The sequence below is a fragment of the Schistocerca nitens genome, chromosome 1 (assembly GCF_023898315.1).
Source record: "Schistocerca nitens isolate TAMUIC-IGC-003100 chromosome 1, iqSchNite1.1, whole genome shotgun sequence".
In the NCBI taxonomy this organism is placed as follows: domain Eukaryota; kingdom Metazoa; phylum Arthropoda; class Insecta; order Orthoptera; family Acrididae; genus Schistocerca; species Schistocerca nitens.
Genome location: NC_064614.1, coordinates 442,993,341 through 443,012,848, shown reverse-complemented (window position 1 = coordinate 443,012,848; position 19,508 = coordinate 442,993,341). Strand labels below are relative to the sequence as shown.

At 44.8% G+C, this 19,508-nt stretch overlaps 1 non-coding gene across 1 annotated transcript; it reads right to left on the bottom strand.

The window, feature by feature from the left end:
- Nucleotides 1-19,098: 19,098 nt before the first annotated feature.
- Nucleotides 19,099-19,172, bottom strand: Trnai-uau (transfer RNA isoleucine (anticodon UAU)). Its single transcript has one exon. It is a non-coding gene; the product is annotated as a tRNA-Ile (tRNA).
- Nucleotides 19,173-19,508: the final 336 nt, after the last annotated feature.

Here is a 19,508-nt window from a genome sequence, read left to right as displayed (position 1 = left end):
ATAGAAAAACAACTACAATCGCTTAGTAATGGAAAGGCATCAGGAGCAGATGAGATGCCTGTAAGATTCTACAAAGACTACGCGAAAGAACTTGCTCCCCTTTTAGATGCAGTTTATTGCAGTTACCTGGAGCAAAGTAGAGTATCTAGTGAATGGAAAAAAGTGCAGGTTATTCTCGTTTTTAAGAATTTGTGACTGGATTCAAGACTTCCTTGCAGATATAACTCAACGTGTCGCTCTTAATGGAACGAAATCGATAGATGTAAAGGTAATTTCCGCAGTACAGCAAGGAAGTGTCTGAGGACCGTTAATGTTCATAACGTCTACGAATCTAGCAGAAAGCGTCGGAAGCTGGAGAGTTCAGTTAGTGGCACCAGACGTTGCCCCAGCACACCCCGTCAGGTGGCTGGTGGAGAATAGACGTAGATGTAGGTGCTCGCGCTGCCGTGTTGTACGGCATTTTCCGTAAGTCTGACGGTAAATGCTCTGTCTACCGCCCGCGGACGTGGAGTCTCGAGTGTTAATTAAGCAGTAGTCGAGTTGTGGCGAGACAATCGTCTGAAGTCTGAATATGGTGCAGTACAGCCGGATTGTCCAAGGGCACCGCACCGGTATGCTATAGAAGGTGCACCACAAACTCCTTCCGAGCGAACACTGCAGATGTAACTGCACGCAGTGGGAATTTTCAGTCGGGTGCCTCGCAGGAGTCCATTGCTCACAGCGGCGCATAATGCTACGTGTCTTCAGTGGGCTAAAAAGCACAGAAACTGGGTAGTAAATGAATGGCGGCATGTAGTGCGGTCTGGCGAGTCACGATTTTGCCTCTTTCAAATGGTGCAAGACCTCGAGTGCACCGACTACCAAACGAGACGTTTAATCGAAGGCACGTGAAGGGTGTAGTTCAGGCCAAAGGCGGTTCTCTGGTGTTTTAGGGGTGTTCTTCCTACCGTGACATGGGTCTACTCATTCTGGGTATCGTGAGCATGAACCAGGCTGTCTACATCTACATGGATACTCTGAAAATGCCGGCCGGAGTGGCCGAGCGGTTCTAGGCGCTTCAGTCTGGAACCGCGCGACCGCTACGGTCGCAGGTTCGAATCCTGCCTCGGGCACGGATGTGTGTGATGTCCTTAGGTTAGTTAGGTTTAAGTAGTTCTAAGTTCTAGGGGACTGATGACCTCAGCTGTTAAGTCCTATTGTGCTCAGAGCCATTTGAACCATTTCAGTTCTGCAAATCACATTTAAGTGCCTGGCAGAGCGTTCACCGAACCACCTTCACAATTCTCTATTATTCCAATCTCGTATAGCTCACGGAAAGAATGAACACCTGTATCTTTCCGTACGAGCTCTGATTTCTCTTAGTTTATCCTGGTGATCGTTCCTCCCTATGTAGGTCGGTGTCAACAAAATATTTTCGCATTCGGCGGAGAAAGTTGGTGATTACAATTTCGTGAGAAGATTCCGTCGCAACGAAAAACGCCTTTCTTTTAATGATTTCCAGCCCAAATCCTGTATCATTTCTGTGACACTCTCTGCCATATTGCTGCATAATACAAAACGTCCTGACTTTTTTCTAACTTTTTCGATGTACTCTGTCAATCCTATTTGGTAAGGATCCCACGCCGAGCAGCAGTATTCTAAAAGAGGATGGACAAGTGTAGTGTAGGCAGTCTCCTTAGTAGGTCTGTTACATTTTCTAAGTGTCCTGCCACTAAAACGCAGTCTTTGGTTAGCCTTCCCCATGCGTGGTCGAGCGGTTCTAGGCGCTACGGTCTGGAACCTTGCGACCTCTACGGTCGCAGGTTCGAATCCTGCCTCGGGCATGGATGTGTGTGATTTCCTTGGGTTAGTTAAGTTTAAATAGTTCTAAGTTCTAGGGGACTGATGACCTCAGAAGTTTAGTCCCATAGTGCTCAGACCCAGTTGAACCTTCTAATTAAAGTTGTTCGTTATTATAATACCTAGGTTTTCAGCTGAATTTACGGCTTTTAGATTGGACTGATTCATCGAGTAACCGAAGCTTGAGTTCCTTTTACCACTCATGTGGATGACCTCACACTTTTCGTTACTTAGGGTCAACTGCTGCTTTTCGTACCATTCAGTTATCTTTTCTAAATCGTTTTGCAGTTTGTTTTGATCTTCTGATGACTTTATTAGTCGATAAACGACAGCGTCATCTACAAACAACCGAAGACGGCTGCTCAGATTGTGTCCCAAACTGTTTATATACATAAGCAACAGCAAAGGGCCTATAACACTACCTTGGGGAACACCAGAAATCACTACTGTTTTACTAGATTACTTTCCGTTAATTACTACGAGCTGTGACCTCTGACAGGAAATCACAAATTCAGTCACATAACTGAGACGATATTCCATAAGTACGCATTTTCACTACGAGCCGCTTGTGTGATACAGTGCCAAAAGCCTTCCGGAAATCCATAAATACGGAATCTATCTGAAATCCCTCGGCAATAGCACCCAACACTTCATGTGAATAAAGAGCTAGTTGTGTTTCAAAAGAACGATGTTTTCTAAACCCAAGTAGACTGCGTGTCTATCGACAGTTTTCTTCGAGGTAATGCATAATGTTCGAACATAATATATGTTCCAAAATCCTACTGCATATCGACGTTAACGATATGGGCCTGTAATTTAGTGGATTACTCCTACTATCTTTCTTGAATATTGGTGTGACCTGTGCAACTTTCCAGTCTTTGGGTGCGGATCTTTCATCCAGCGAACGGTTGTGTATGTTTGTGAAGTTAAGTATGGAGTTAATGCATACTCCGAAAGGAACCTAATTGGTATACAGTCTGGACCAGAAGACTTGCTTTCATTAAGTGATTTAAGTTGCTTCACTACTCTGAGGATATTAGCTTCTATGTTACTAATGTGTGCAGCTGTTCTCGATTCGAATACTGGAATATTTACTTCGTCTTCTTTTGTGAAGGCATTTCGGAAGGCTGTGTTAAGTAACTCTGCTTGAACAGCACTGTCTTCGATAGTTTATGTCAATATTCTCGCTGATCAAATGTCGCCCTTTCTTCTACTTCTTCATAATTTTCTTAGTTTGACTAACACTCAGGCCTCCAGTTGCACGTCTACGTGCCAACTAAATCAGCGGACATTTTCCCATAGGAAATGTCTGGGACTATTTGGACCAGCAGATGAAACGTAGTAATTAACATCCCCTCAATTTACTGCCTCTATGGCAGGGTCGGCCACGGCGTGCAGAACTGCACGCATGCATGATGCGCTACATACACGTCGCCCAAGGCTCTGCCTGTCTCGACTTCGACTGTCCTCGGAAGCACTTTGTAGAGGGCGACATTTCGTTCAGCAGTGCGGTGCGGCATTTTTTGGACGACACGACAGTCTTCAGGTCCGCAGAATCGCGGTGTCTACGCTTTTTATCCTTCGCTCTTTGTCCGAGGTATAAGGGGACTTCACAGGTCGAGTGGCTGTTTGCACGGAAACAGCCAGTCAAGCGACCTAATGTCACAAACTTTAAAAATGAATGTAAATGACAGAGAAAGATGAGAACTCTCACACGTGTGATGCAGCCGCATAATCGATGGGTACCGCCACTTTACTGTGGAACGACATTACAGCACCATTTAGAAAGAATTTAAGGATTTAGTTGACAATGAAATTTCAAAAAATTGTAATGACTGACACGATTTGTATGGCGTTCATCGTTCTGTTTATCAAGAGACTCTTTGTGGTAAATTTTCAGGTGTGGAGCACGTGATTGGTAGTATAAATAACAAGTTTCCTGAAGTCGCACGCATTGTTCCAGTATTAGTTACAACAATTTTCAGTGGAGCTGAAAGATGAGTATAGAGACTTTATATGTTACTGCATAGAACGTTCGTTAAGTCAAGGGGCATGCCTGGAACGAATTAAAAACCCGTTGTTGTTGAATTTCGGAAGGAAAAACAAAAGCAGGGACGAATATTAGAATATCAAGAGTAGATTGTAGACCTCGCATTTCGGTGTACTTGAGTACTCACTTAAATTTGTGGTAAGTTCCTATGGGACCAAACTGCTGAGGTCATCGTTCCCTAGGCTTACACACTACCTAATCTAACTTAAACAAACTCACTCTAAGGACAACACACACACCCATGCCCGAAGGAGGACTCGAACCTCCGACGGAGCGAAGCTGCGCGAACCGTGTCAAGGAGCCGGAGACCGCGCGGCTGAGACCTCACTATCTGCAGTAATACACTAAAAGTTGACAAACAACTGACTTCTGACAAACTGCCTGTTGGCTCCTGTCTTGGGTTCTCTGGCCGACGTTCGTCTGATGATTTTTCTGACGTTTCGTGACGGGGACAAATATTGACAAAAAGCACTGTCCATTTCCCTAAGCGAACTGGCGTTAAAGAAGCCGCGATTTTTTAAAGATTTCACTGTGGTCTTGGGAGAATCACAAGTAAATTTTTCTAAAGGTTTTGATGACACTACCAATCTTACATCTGTTCTTGAGCTGTTTTCGAGACCGTTTGCCGCTTCAGTCGAAAGTGCCCCTGTGCATGTACAGACGGAACTAATCGTTCTGCGATTTAATTCCAGCTTTTCTTTTAAAAAGCTGTTTTACGTTAAAGCTCTCCAGGATTTCTACGTTGGTTTTCTCAGGACGAGTTTCCACGTCTCCATAATGAGGTTGCAAAACTGCTACAGTATTTGGGTCAACACATGCGCGTGAAAGGCTCTTTCGAATGTGAAATTGAGCAAGTTACGATTTGGTGGCAACCTGAGTGCGAAAATTTGCGAAGTTGTGTGCGTCTGTCCTTAAGCCGATAGTTGATACCGGAAAACAAATTTATTGTGTCTTCAGAGCTCCAAAGGTAATTGAATAGTACTGAAAATTTGTTCTGTTAGTGATCTGTGTTGTTGAGAAATATGAAATACGAAACCAAGCTGCATGCAATGGGACTGCATTGCCATCTAAATGCGATACGTTCGCAGTCCCCCCCCCCCCCCCTTCTCCATGCTATCGCTCAGTCAGCATGGTACCGTGATGGGGGAAGCGTGCAGCCAGATGAGAGAGCCCCACACGCATGTGAGAGCACTGCGCACATGGGTAACTCGCTGCCACCCTGATCTTTAGGATCATATCCTCAATGAGCGGTTTCATCTGGATATGGCGTACCACAAGAAACTTGAGGACTCTCTTCCTCTACAAATAAAGAGACACTGCGACAGTGTAGTGGGATGATCTCCCCTGAGAGGGACAAATTTATTATCTAGTATGACTGCATGGACCTCATTCAAATGTCAAACGCCATATGCCGTATCACAGGAAAATAATTAGGCATTGAACCATGGCGGCTTCCGTGAGGGCGCGTGCGTGATCCTACTGGCGCCACTTGTACGAGCGTTCCATCGACTCTGGCCGCCGTCATATCATCTTTCCGTGGTTGTGTGTTCCCTCTGGAGTATGTGGTGGCGATTGGTATGTCGGACACGTAGCTCGACAGGTGTGCCTAAGTAGTCGGCGTGCAGGCGATTGCAGCAAGTTGACACAGTTGACCGTTGGGTTGTGGGGACCCACGTTTTCCTGCAGCGTTGCCAGTTGCTGTTCAAGTCAAATGTGTGTGAAATCGTACGGGACTTAACTGCTAAGGTCATCAGTCCCTAAGCTTACACACTACTTAACCTAAATTATCCTAAGGACAAACACACACTCCCATGCCCGAGGGAGGACTCGAACCTCCGCCGGGACTAGCCGCACAGTCCATGACTGCAGCGCCTAAGACCGCTCGGCTAATCCCGCGCGGCTGCCAGTTGCTATCGGCGAGTTGAGTGGACAAGGAGCGGCTCTCGTCACGTGCAACCTGATTACGACGTGCCTCAGTCAACTGCGGTGTCCTAAATACGCCGGAATGTATTGAACAACTGCTCAGCAACCACGAGGAGCAGGGCAGTACTAACCGGTGCCTGCTGGAGTCCTGAAGCTACTTGCCTCCTTAGCACTTACTTGAAATTATCTATGAAGACTATTCAACTGTACTTAAAGATCGTTAATTCTGTCCTTTGTGCGCTGACCAGGAATTCAGTGTCTTTATACCTTTAGTTTGGGACAGTATGTCTCAATCTGGAGGTTTCTGTAAGCACCAAGCTAGTATTTTGCAGTGTTAATCTTGTACTTGAAATCATAATTTATTATTATTATTGAGTATTTGATACTACTGATGGTAATTTCTATTTATTGTAGACCTCACAGGCATTCCTGGGCGAGTGATTGGATTTGGCGTGTAACTAAAGTTGTATGCGCTCAGCCTAAAGGTACGTACGTGTGGTTACTGTGTGTGTGCGTGCTTGTATATGCACATTCTCTTAGTACGTGTTGAGAAGCCCTTCAGGTTATAGGTGTAAAGTTTAACCGTCTATCTGCCGCTTGCATATCCCAATTAAAGCGTCTATTAACCCCTACGAAGCTCCAGTAAAGGTATTTCTTGATTTTTAAGTCTTGTTTGAATTATTATTTAATTATTCTTTTAAAAGACCATATACATTGTTACCTGTTATTGCCGGGAACGTTCAAAAATGGTACAAATGGCTCTGAGCACAATGGGACTTAACTTCTGAGGTCATCAGTCCCCTAGAACTTAGAACTACTTAAACCAAACTAACCTAAGTACATCACACACACACATGCCCTAGGCAGGATTCGAACCTGCGACCGTAGCGGTCGTGCGGTTCCAGACTGTAGTGCCTAGAACCGTTCGGCCACACCAGCGGGCGCTGGGAACGTTAAGGGGAGGTTTACTATCTTTTGGTTCAAAAAATAGATTTTTAAAAAATTCCTTTTTTGGATCCATAAAAGTGTTTTGATTCCACCCCTTAAACGGTTTTCCGAATACGGAACGGAAATGTTTGTTATTCGTGGTTGAACACAAAAATGCACCTGCCTGAAATCGGCCATTTTCACGCACCAGTTTTTTTTCTTTCGGAGGTCGAGTTATTGTACCGGTGCTTGGGAGGAAACACACAACATTCAAATGAAAGTTTGAACGCGTGTGTTTGGAAGTTAGCCCCCAAGCATTTGCATTCTGGTGCGAAGACTTTGGAGGTAGCGACTTTCCTGGCAGTGAGCAGCTTCAACGAAGGGTATTCAGCAATTCTGAAGACCATGACAACGATGGACGTCACCCTGGGACTCTATTCGACGCACTTCGCCAAGCATTCGGACGACCACCAGATTCAAGCGGCCGAAAACCGCTTGTCACCGGCCGTACGAGCGTCTCTGGAGCAGCGCAGGATGGCCCAGATCGAGCAGAACGCCCTCTATGAGGAAGAGGAATGACTAGTTTATGGATCCGGAATAGCAGATTGAACTTATGTTGCATAATATTGCGTTTATATGTAGACAAAACTTCAAACGCGTTTTTCTCGAAACGACGTTTTTTTTTATCGCGCTGTATGGTAATTTCAAATATACTGAACCGACTGGCATGATTCTTTGTTTCCGACGAAGCTAACTAAATTGTCTAGCAGTTGTACCTCTTATATTCCTATCCATCAACTATAAATATTTTTACTTGGACGACGAAGTTGAAAAATCGATGAAAAAAAAAAACACAATTTTTTTCAAATGGCCGCCATTTTGTTTCCTATTTTCCAAATAATTTAAGCTAGGTACAACTCCTAAAGAATCTTATATACTTCGCTATCGTCAACTCGATTTTGATTTCAGACAAACCAGATGACCTGTGACATACCGCGCGTGGAGGTCTACATCGAAATTTTGTTTCGTTCCGACGGCACTTCCGCCATTGCTCTTCGAAATTTCCGGTAGAAAAAATTCCAGTTTGTAGAGGAAATATCAATAAAAATATTGACCAAATTTGACATTGATATCTATAACACATCGCCAGAAAAAAAAAATCTCAAAGAACATGCTTTTTTCGGGCCAAAGATAACCTCCCCTTAACTTGCAATGTTATGAGCGGACCGCTCCCAAGCGGAACTTTTAGTAGTTGGATTTTTAATTGCCCTTTTAAGTATTACTGTATACGTTAATTTTTGTCAAACTTGTTTTGCTATTTGTTGTTTGCTATATGCTGACAGCCTTTTATCGGCAGCGGTAGAGGCGTTGGTGTTCTGCTGGTCCGGGGCAGGGACGCGTTTTCTTCTGCTTCGGCGGCCTTTCGTCGTCGCACGAGGCCTAAGTGTTGGCAGGTCACACGCGATTCTGCCGATCACCCGTTCCAGCCTCGAGTTGAGTGGTTTGTTGTCATTCTTTAGACATCGCGCCACGGCGGGGGTGTCACCGGATTAGGAAGTAATTGACTCAGTATTCGTGTTATTGTAAGGTGCTTGTGGGCGTGTGGTGAAAGTGTGTGGGCAAACTGAGCACTGAATTTCTCGATTTCTTTCAAAAAATTAAGGGTTCAATTGTCATTATCAATTTCAGGGGTCTGGTAGTTTATTGAAGTACTAAATTTGATTTATGTGGAACAGGCTTATGGCCAATCAGTGAAATACTACTGTTGATAAGATTTTACATGTGGGTAGCCTTTGGGCAGCTTGGCCGTATCTTGTCTACATGGGAGCTTAATGACCAGTGGGAATCTACGCAATTTCATTTTTTTATTTAGTGTTTGCTGAACGTATATGCAAGTCCCGTTGTGGGATCAGCCCACGGTTGTGATCTAGTTGCGGGGACAGAATGCCGCCGCCACTTTATTTAATTAATTTTTTACTGTTGGTCCACCATTGCACTGCATAGTTAACATTTTATTCGAGTGCTATTTGTAATTTTATGTATCATGCAAGTGTCCTGATACATTAATTTAAAAATCTTAATTATTTGTATGTATATGGCAACTGTCAGTTGGGTCATGATAGAATTGTTATTAAAAAAGAATATTTGTTTGGTAATGATAAATGACGCGTCAGGTTGGACCATCCTTCCAAGTGTTTTCCTTAAATTAATGCCGATCCTTGTTCTGGGTCTCAGACGTGTTAGATATAATGATTTGAGACGGTCACTATACAAAGAAAGGAAAAAAATGGCATCACCAAAAATAATTAAAGTTGAGCCATGAAATATCGGGAATACATTTATCAAGGTAACATACTGCAAGATCAAATGGTTCAAATGGCTCTGAGCACTATGTGACTTAACATCTGAGGTCATCAGTTCCCTAGAACTCAGAACTACTTAAACCTAACTGACCTAAGGACATCACACACATCCATGCCCGAGGCAGGATTCGAACCTGCGACCGTAGCGGTCGCGCGGTTCCAGACTGAAGCGCCTAGAACCGCTCGGCCACAACGGCCGGCTACTGCAAGATCACAGGTTAATTTAAGGGTGATATAAGCCACCGCAAATGTGAAATGCTGGAACAGTAACAACCGGTGTAACTGCCAGAATGTTGACTGCAAGCATACAGACGTGTATGGACTGTACTGTACAGGTCCCGGATGTCAGTTTATGGGATGGAGTTCCATACCTGTTGCACTCGGTCGGTCAATACAGGGACGGTTAATGCTGTTTGTGGATGACGCAGAAGTTGTTGTCCGATGATGTTCCATATGTGCTCCATTGGAGGGAGATCTGGTGATTGAACAGTCGAAGGCAACATGTCGGCACTCTGCGGAGGATGCAGCGGTATGTGGGCGAGCGTTATTCTGTTGGAAAAGTACCCCCAGACTGTTCATGAACGGCAGCACAACAGGTCGAATCGCCAGATTGACGTACAAATTTGCGGTCAGGGTGCGTGGGACTGCCACGGAGAGTGTTCCTGCTGTCGTAGGAAATCGAACGCCAGACTGTAACTCCAAGGGTAGGTCCTGTGTGTAAGACGCAGACACGTTGCTTTGAGGCACTCAGCTGGCCTCCTCCTGACCAACACACGGCCCTCATTGGCACCGAGGCCGAACCAGCTTTCATCAGAAATCGCAACAGACCTTCAACCTTCCCTCCAATGAGCTCTCGCTTCAAACCACTGAAGTTGCAAATGGAGGTAGTTTGGGGTCAGGGCGTGTGGCTCGCAGCTGCCTTTGAAGTAACCTATTTGTAACAGTTCATTGTATCACTGTGGTGCCAACTGATGCTCAAGTTGCTGCTGCAGATCCAGTACGATGCGCCAGAACCATACACCAAATACAATGGTCTTCCCTCTCTGTAGTGTCATGTGGTCATCTGAAACCCGGTCTTCTTACGACTGTGCATTCTCGTGACCACGGCTGCGAGCGATCATGTACAGAGGCTACATTGCTGCGAAGTCTTTCTGCACTATCGCAGAAGGAACATCCAGCTTCTCGTAGCTCAAATATGCGACATCATTCAAATACAATGAGGTGTTGTTAATGGTATCTTTGTCGCCTTAAAGGCATTCTTGACTAACATCAGCACACCACGTCCAGTCTCAAAGGTAACTAAAGCTCACGACCGTTACAGCGTGTATTTAACACAAACATTATCTGTGTCCTCGTAGTGGCGCTACTAGCGCCACTAATATGCTACTGGCATGAAATTTGAATAAACATATTTCATAATACACTCATGCTCATAAATTAAGAATAATTGCAGAATGTGGTTCCACACAATGTGGCACTACACAAAACTGGCGCTAATAGCATAGGCACATAGGAAACACACATGACACAGATCTGTAAGTCCACAGCACTGGTGATAAGTTGAGAAAACCGTCCTGAAACACATGTGCTACAAAACGCCACTGTTTCCTGCGCATGTACACCGACATCAGTATGGGATATGATCACCATGCACACTTAGACAGGCCGCAGAACGGGTTGGCGTACTCTGGATCAGGTGCTCGAGCAGCAGCTGGGGTATAGCCTCCCATTCTTGCACCAGTGCCTGTCAGAGCTCCTGACGTGTCCTAGCGGTTTGAAAACGTGCAGCGATACGTCAGCCGAGAACATCCCAAAAGTGCTCAATGGGCTTTAGCTCTGGAGAACAGGCAGGCCACTCCATTCGCCTGATATCTTCTGTTTCAAGGTACTCCTTCACCCCCATGGGAGATCGGTGGGGCCATGCGTTATCATCCATCAGGAGGAGGTTGGGACCCCCTGAACCCCTGAAAAGGTGGACGTATTGGTGCAAAATGACGTACCGATAACCTGACCTGTTACAGTTCCTCTGTCAAAGACGTGCAGAGGTGTACGTGCACCAATCATAATCCCACCCCACACCATCAAACCACGACCTCCATACAGGTCTCTTTCAAGGACATTAAGGGGTTGTTTTCTGGTTCCTGGTTCACGCGAGATGAAACCCAGCAGGAATCACTGTTCAGACTCTACCTGGACTCGTCTGTGAACACAATCTTGAACCACTGTTCCAATGACCATGTACTGCGTTCTTGACACCAGGCTTTACGGGCTCTCCTGTGACCAAGGGTCAGTGTAATGCACCTTGCAGGTCTCCGGGCGAATAAACCATTTCTGTTCAGTCGTCTGTAGACTGTGTGTCTGGAGACAACTGTTCCAGTGGCTACGGTTAAGTCCCGAGCAAGACTACCTGCAGTACTCCGTGGCCGTCTGCGGTCACTGATGGTGAGATATCGATCTTCTTGTGGTGTTGTACACTGTGGACGTTCCGTACTGTAGCGCCTGGTCACGTTTCCTATCTGCTAGAGTCATTGACATAATCTTGGTTCAAAAATGGCTCTGAGCACTATGGGACTCAACTGCTGAGGTCATAAGTCCCCTAGAACTTAGAACTACTTAAACCTAACTAACCTAAGGACAACACACACATCCATGCCCGAGGCAGGATTCGAACCTGCGACCGTAGCGGTCGCGCGGTTCCAGACTGTAGCGCCAGAACCGCTCGGCCACCAGCGGCCGGCCATAATCTTGGGATCACACTTCGTGGCACAGGGAGGGCACGTGCAACGACCTGCTGTGTTTGACCAGTCTCCAGTCGCCCTAGTTTTCTGCCCCTCATAACGTCAGCAATATATGTTCTTTGAGCCATTTCCAACACACAGTCACAATTAGCACGTCTGAAAACGTCTGCACACTTACTCGCTGCAGCATAGTCTGACATGCACCAACACACCTCTGCATATGTGGACTGCTGCCAGTGCCACCGTGCAACGACTGCAGGTCAAATGCACCGCGTGGTCATACCCTGAGGTGATTCAAATCCGCAAACCGCGTAGCAGCATGTATCAGCATTATTCTTAATTTATGAGCATGAGTGTAGATATATGTCTACCAACTTTCGTATACGTCGCAAAACTTTTTCTTGGTGTTGCGATTTTTTTTCGTCATTGTATATAAAAGATAAAGCGTTTTTTGAGCTGCAGCACGCAAAGAGAGACCTGTTGGTATAATTAGGGAGCTTTCAGGACAGTAGAGTAGATAAAGTCATCTGACCGTTGGTGACAGTTTTTGCGTATTTGAGACGTCGTTCTGTAGTCGCATGGACTGCGGGCTGCCGGACTGTTGGCTGGCAGTTTGTTGCGCCCCCCTCGTCTGACTGTAAGCGTTATTCCATGTCCCGCCACCTCGCATGGAGAATCCGGGAGCGCGGCTGTCATGTCGTCATTATAACTGCACGCAACCCGCTGCGTCGTCCACCCTGCCCGTATCCTGACGCCGGCAACGGCCCTTGTCAAATTCGCCCGTGCATTACGTTAAATCTCACATGAGACCACACACTTCTCTTTAGTTGCTTTTATTCGGGGAATGTTTGACATAGCCGGGTGAGGTAACTGGTAGGACGTTCGATCGATATATCTGTTCATTAAAAGAACTGCCACAAAAAATTAACTGGAGTGACAGACACAGACAGTAGCGCCAACATAGCTGAATCTGGTAGCGGCGGGCGAGAATGTACGTTACGATTCCAAATCTGGTGGAGATTTGTCTTATTGTGGGTTGTCCATGTGTTCCACTGTCCTGATCCTGTGCATCGGGGACGAACACAACCATCGATGTGGGCGTATGTGTGCAGAAATGAACGATGAAGATTGAAAGCAGCCTTTAGAATAACAACAATTATAACGCTGTTGAAGAAAGGCAAACGTTTGCTGACGGCATTTGTAAGATTTAGAAGAAACTTTTAACAGCTCTGACTATAGTAAACTCTTAGGATTTCTGAATGTCCCAAGGACGAAATGTAGAGAGGCAAAGGCTGCCTACAACTTATACGGTTACCAGACTATGGTTACAAGAGTTGAAGGACATGAAATGAAGCAGTAATTGAGAAGAGAGTGAGAGTGTGTCGTAATCTATACCCGATATTATTCGATCTATACATTGACATGCAGTGAAGGAAAACAAGCAGAGCTTTGGAACGTGAATTAAAATTTAATGAGAAAAAATAAAAACTATGAGGTTTGTGAATGATACTGTAAATCTGTATGAGACGGAAAGAACTTGGAAGACCAGTTTAAGGAAATGGGCACTGTCTCGCAAAAAGGTTATAAGATAAAAATTAACATAGGTGAAACAAAGGTAAAGGAATGTAGTAGACTTAAATTAGGCGATGCTGAGAGAATCAGGTTAGGAGACAGGACACTAAAAGTAGTCCACCAGTTTTGCTAAGGCGCACCAACGCAACTGATGGAGGCCGAAGCAGAGACTATATAAAATGCAGGCTGGCAATGGCAAGAAAAGCATTTCTGAAAAAGAAAACTCGTTAACATCGAATATAAATTTAAATGTTAAAAGCTTGATTCTCATTTCAATTGAAAGAGAAGACACAGCTGTGATAAATCCCTTGAAGGATATGCTTTCTGCATCATCTATATCTACATATACATGGACACGCTGCCAGTAAAAATTTAAGTACCTGGCAGAGAGTTCATCGAACCACCTTCATAATAATTCTGTATTATTCCAATCTTGTATAGCACGCGGGAAAAAAACGAACATCTGTATCTTACGGTGCGAGCTCTCATTAACATTATATTATCATGGTGATAGTTTCTCCCTGTGTAGTTTGGCTTCAACAAAATGTTTTCGCATTCGGAGAAGAAAGTTGGTAATTGAAATTTCGCGAGAAGATTCCGCCGCAAAGAAAAATGTCCACCCCAGATCCCGTAAGTGACACTCTCTCCCCTACTTCGCGATAATACAATACATGCTGCCCTTCTGTGAACTTTCTCGAAGTACTCCGTCAGTCCTGTCTGGTAAGGATCCCACACCGCGCAGCAGTATACTAAAAGAGAACGGACAAGCTTAGTGAAGGCAGTCTCTTGAGTATATCTGATGCATCTTCTAAGTGTCCCGACAATCAAACGCCGTCTTTGGTTAGCTTCCCCCACAACATTTTCTGTGTGTTCCTTCCAATTAAAGTTATCGTAACTGTAGTTACGGCTATTAGATTTGACCGATTTATCGAGTAGCCGAAGTTTAATGGATTCTTTTTAGAACTCATGTAGATGACCTCACTCTTTTCGTTATTTAGGATCAATTGACAATTTTCGCACCATACAAATATCTTTTCTAAATCGTTTAGCAATTATTTTGATCTTCTGATCACTTTACTAGTCGATAAACGACAGCGTCATCTGCAAGCAACTTACGATGGCTGCTCAGATTGTCTCCCAAAGCGTTTATATAGATCAGGAACAGCAAAGGCCCAATAACACTACCTTGAGAAACGCCAAAAGTCCGTTTTACTCGATGACTTTCCGTCAAGTACTAAGAACTGTGACCTATCTGACAATAAACGACGAACCCAGTCACATAACTGAGACGATTTCCATACGCACGTAATTTCACTACAAGCCGCTCGTGTGGTACAGTGTCAGAAGCCTTCCGGAAATCCAGAAATACGGAATCGATCTGAAATTCCTTGTCAATAGCACTCAACACTTCATGTGAATAAAGAGCTAGTTGTGTTTCACAAGAGCGATGTTTTCTAAATGCGTGTTGACTGTATGTCAATAAACCGTTTTCTTCGAGGTAATGCATAATGTTCGAACACAAAGTATGTTCCAAAATCCTGTTGCATATCGAGATTAATGATATGGGCCCGTAATTAAGTGGATTTCCTCTACTACCTTTCTTTAATATTGGTGTGACCTGTGCAATTTTCCAATCTTTGGGTACGGATCTTTCGTCGAGCGAACGGTTGTATATGATTTTTAAGTATGGAGCTATATCAGCATACTCTGAAAGGAATCTAACTGGTGTACAATCTGGACCGGAAGACTTGAGTTTATTAAGTGATTTAAGTTGATTCACTACTCCGAGGATATCTACTTCTACATTACTCAAGTTCGCAGCTGTTCTTGATTCGAATTCCGCAATATTTTCGTCGTCTACTTTGGTGAAGGAATTTCGAAAGAGTACGTTTAGTAACTCTGTTTTGGTAGCATTGTCGTCAGTAGTATTTCCATTGCTATCGCGCAGAGAAGGCATTGATTGTTTCTTGCCGCTATCATACTTCACATACGACCAGAACCTCTTTGGATTTTCTGCCAGATTTCGAGACAAAGTATAGTTGTGGAAACTATTATATGCGTCTCGCATTGAAGTCCGGGCTAACATTCGAGCTTCTGTATAAGATTGCCAATCTTGGAGATTTTGCATCCTTTTAAATTTGGCACATTTAGTTTTCTTCTTTCTGCTACAGAGTTCTGACCCGGTTTGCTTACGAAGGAGGATTAAGTTTGTCATTTGTTAATTTATGTGGTATAAATCTCTCAATTGCTGCCGATACTATTTCTTTGAATTTTGTCCACATCTGGTCAACACTTACATTGTTAACTCGGAAGGAGTGGAGATTATCTCTCAGGAAGAAGTCAATTGAATTGTTATCTGCTTTTTCGTATAGATATATTTGTCGTTTATGTTTCGAGGATTTGGAGGTTACAATATTCAACCTCGCTACGACGACTCTGTATTGACTAATCCCTGTATTATTTCTGATGCTCCTTGAGGGGTCAATCTTGGTGCGAGCAGTAACTGGGCTGACCACAAGGCGAGGACCGATCGGAGGACTCTGATGTGCTGGACGTCCGTTTGTTCCCTACGGCCTACCTACAGCAGTGGTGCCTATCGTCTGCAGCTTCAACATGTGTAACCGCAGCTATCATAGCTCAAGCAAAGTGCCACCAACTCGGCTCGCATCCGCATACAACCATCACAGTACCTATCCATACTAAAGACCGTGGGAAACTACACTACAGAGCCAACCGACTATCGACACATGCTGTGAAACTCAGCTGTAGACGCTGATGGGAATTCAAGAACTGTACCTAATAAATTAGGTTGTTGTTGTTGTTGTTGTGGTCTTCAGTCCTGAGACTGGTTTGATGCAGCTCTCCATGCTACTCTATCCTGTGCAAGCTTCTTCATCTCCCAGTACCTACTGCAACCTACATCCTTCTGAATCTGCATAGCGTATTGATCTCTTGGTCTCCCTCTACGATTTTTACCTTCCACGCTGCCCTCCAATGCTAAATTTGTGATCCCTTGATGCCTCAAAACATGTCCTACCAACCGATCCCTTCTTCTAGTCAAGTTGTGCCACAAACTTCTCTTCTCCCCAATCCTATTCAATACCTCCTCATTAGTTACGTGATCTACCCACCTTATCTTCAGCATTCTTCTGTAGCACCACATTCCGAAAGCTTCTATTCTCTTCTTGTCCAAACTGGTTATCGTCCATGTTTCACTTCCATACATGGCTACACTCCATACAAATACTTTCAGAAACGACTTCCTGACACTTATTTCCGTTCCCGCCAGAAACTAATATTTTGTGACATATTACAAGTTCCTAATCAGGCACGAGTATTTTAGTCTCACCTGACTGCTTCGGTAGTTCGGTTTTTGAATTTCTACGTATTAATGTAATTTATTATACACAGTTGTTGCGTTCTCGTCAGGGCTTACAGCAGAGTTTCACAGCACTTGTCGATAGTCCGTTGTCTGGGCAGTGTAGTTTTCCTCTGTCTTTAGTACAGGTAGGGACAGTGATTGTTGTGTGCGGATGCGAACCGAGTTGGTGACACTTTGCTTGAAGCTGCAGTGGATGGGAACCACTGTTGTGGGCCGGCAATGGGGATCCAACAGACGTCCAATACATCAGAGTCCTCCGATCGATCCTCGCCGGTGGCCAGCCCAGTTAGTAGTCGTAACGAGGTTCACCCCTCAACCGTGGTCGAGTGTGAAGTAGCCTTGGGGCGTGGCAGACGGCGAAAGACTTCCTAGGGGGTCGCACATAAGGCTTCCCGCGTTAGTCTGACAAACAGGCTCCAGGTGCTGTCTGTGGCTGACACTGTCACTAAGCCAGATACAGTCGCCTGCCTTGTTTCAGAGGAAACCGCTGAGCTTGCAAGGTCCGGCAATCACAGAGGGTGGGATTATTGGTAGTTGGGAGTTCCCTTTGGGAACATGGCCACTAAGAAGGGGAAGACGGCCAACGTGCACTCCGTGTCCATACCGGAAGAACTCATTCCAGATGTGGAATGAGTCCTTCCAGATGCCATAAAGGGCACATGGTCTAGACAACTGCAGGTGGTGGCTCACGTTAGTAATAATGATGTTTTTCGCTTTGGACCGGAAGAGGTTCTCTTTGGTTACGAGCAACTAACAGAAGTGGTAAGGGCTGTCAGATATGAAAGCTGAGCTGACCATTTGCAGCATAGTCGACAGGACTGATTGCGGGGCTCCGGTTCAGAGCCAAGTGGAGGGTCTGAATCAGGGGCACATATGGTTCTGCGACCCAGCAGGCTGCAGATTCGTCGACTTGTGCCATAGGGTGGTGGGGTTTCGGGTTCCGCTGAGTAGGTCAGGAGTCCACTACACGCAGGAGGCGGCTACACGGGTAGCAGGGGCTGTGTGGCGTGTACCGGGCAGATTTTTATTATGTTAGAGGGCCTCAGGAAAACACAAAAACGGCTTCAGTCACGAAGGGTGCAGGCAGAACACAGGAAGAACGTAGATACAGGAACTATCGGTATAACAGTTGTAAATTGTTGTAGCTGTGTTGGGAAAGTACCAGAGTTCGAAGCGCTAATAGAAAGCATTGAAGCTCTGTTCGTTATGGTCACTGAAAGCTGGCTAAAGCCGAAGATAAGTCCAGCCTAAATTTTTGCGAAGAACGTAATGGTGTTCCGAAAGGACAGGGTAAACACAGTTGTCGATGACGTGTTTGTTGCTGTTAGAATTAGTTTAGCTTGTCGCGAAATTGTAGTACATAGGTCCTGTGAGTTAGTATAGGTAGAAATCATTCTTGGCAACCGAAATAAAATAATAATAGGATCATTCCAACGACCTCTCAATTCAGATAATACAATTGCTGAAAGCTTCAAAGAAAACTTGAGTTTGATTTCAAACAGGTACCCGATCCATACAGTTATAACTGGTGGTGACTGTAAGTTACCGTCGATATGTTTAATTCCGGAAGTACACATAAAACATCATCCAAAATTGTGCTAAACGCGTTCTCTGAAAATTATTTCGTGCAGTTAGTTCAGGAACCTACGCCTGTGGCAAACGGTTATAAAAACATACTTGACCTCTTAACAACAAATAATCCGGAGCTAATAACGAGCATCAAAACCGATACAGGGATTAGTGAACACAGGTCGTCGTAGCGAGATTGAATATTGTCACCCCCAAATCCTCCAAACAAAAAAGACAAATATAGGTATTCAAAAAGGCAGATAACAATTAGCTTGATGCCTTCCTGAGAAACAATCACCACTCCTTCCTAATTAACAATGTAAGTGTAGACCAGATGTGGCTTAAATTCAAAGAAATAGGAGCTAATCCTCCCTCGTACACGAAACGGGTCAGAACACTGTTGCAGAATCAACGGAAAAAAGTATGCCAAATTTAAACGGACGAAAAATCTCCAAGACTGGCAATCTTATAGAGAAGCCCGAATGTTAGCCCGGACTTCAATAGTTTCCACAACGTAAATTTGTCTCGAAACCTGGGAGAAAATCCAAAGAGATTCGGGTCGTATGTGAATTATGCTAGCGGCAAGACATAAACAATGCCTTCTCTGCGCGATAGCAATTAAATACTACACACGACAGTGCTGGCAAAGCAAAATTATTAAATGATAACTAACTGACAACCTCAGCTGCCGACAGGTGTTGTTGTTATACCTCGATGTGGACAGCTGAGAATGTGTGCCCCGATCGGGACTCGAACCCGAGATCTCCTGCTTATATGGCAGACGCTCTATCCATCTGAGCCACCGAGGACACAGATGAATAGGGCGACTGCAGGGACTTATCCCTTGCACGCTTCCCGTGAGACTCACATTCCCAACCGTCCACAATTCTACATATGAATTGTACGAGGTATAACAACAACACCTGTCGGCAGCTGAGGTTGTCAGTTAGTTATCATTTATTCCAGGAAAAAGCTGCACGGTCATCAACAGTAACTGTTCTTTCGAGAACAAGTTACTGTCTTCGTATATATAGTTAAAGGCTACCCAGCCATTGACCTTCGTCTGTGCGAATGCGCACAGGTTGCCCAAACTCTTACGGGAATCGCCAAAGCGTGCGCGCGTAGTGAGTGGATGGGCAAATGTC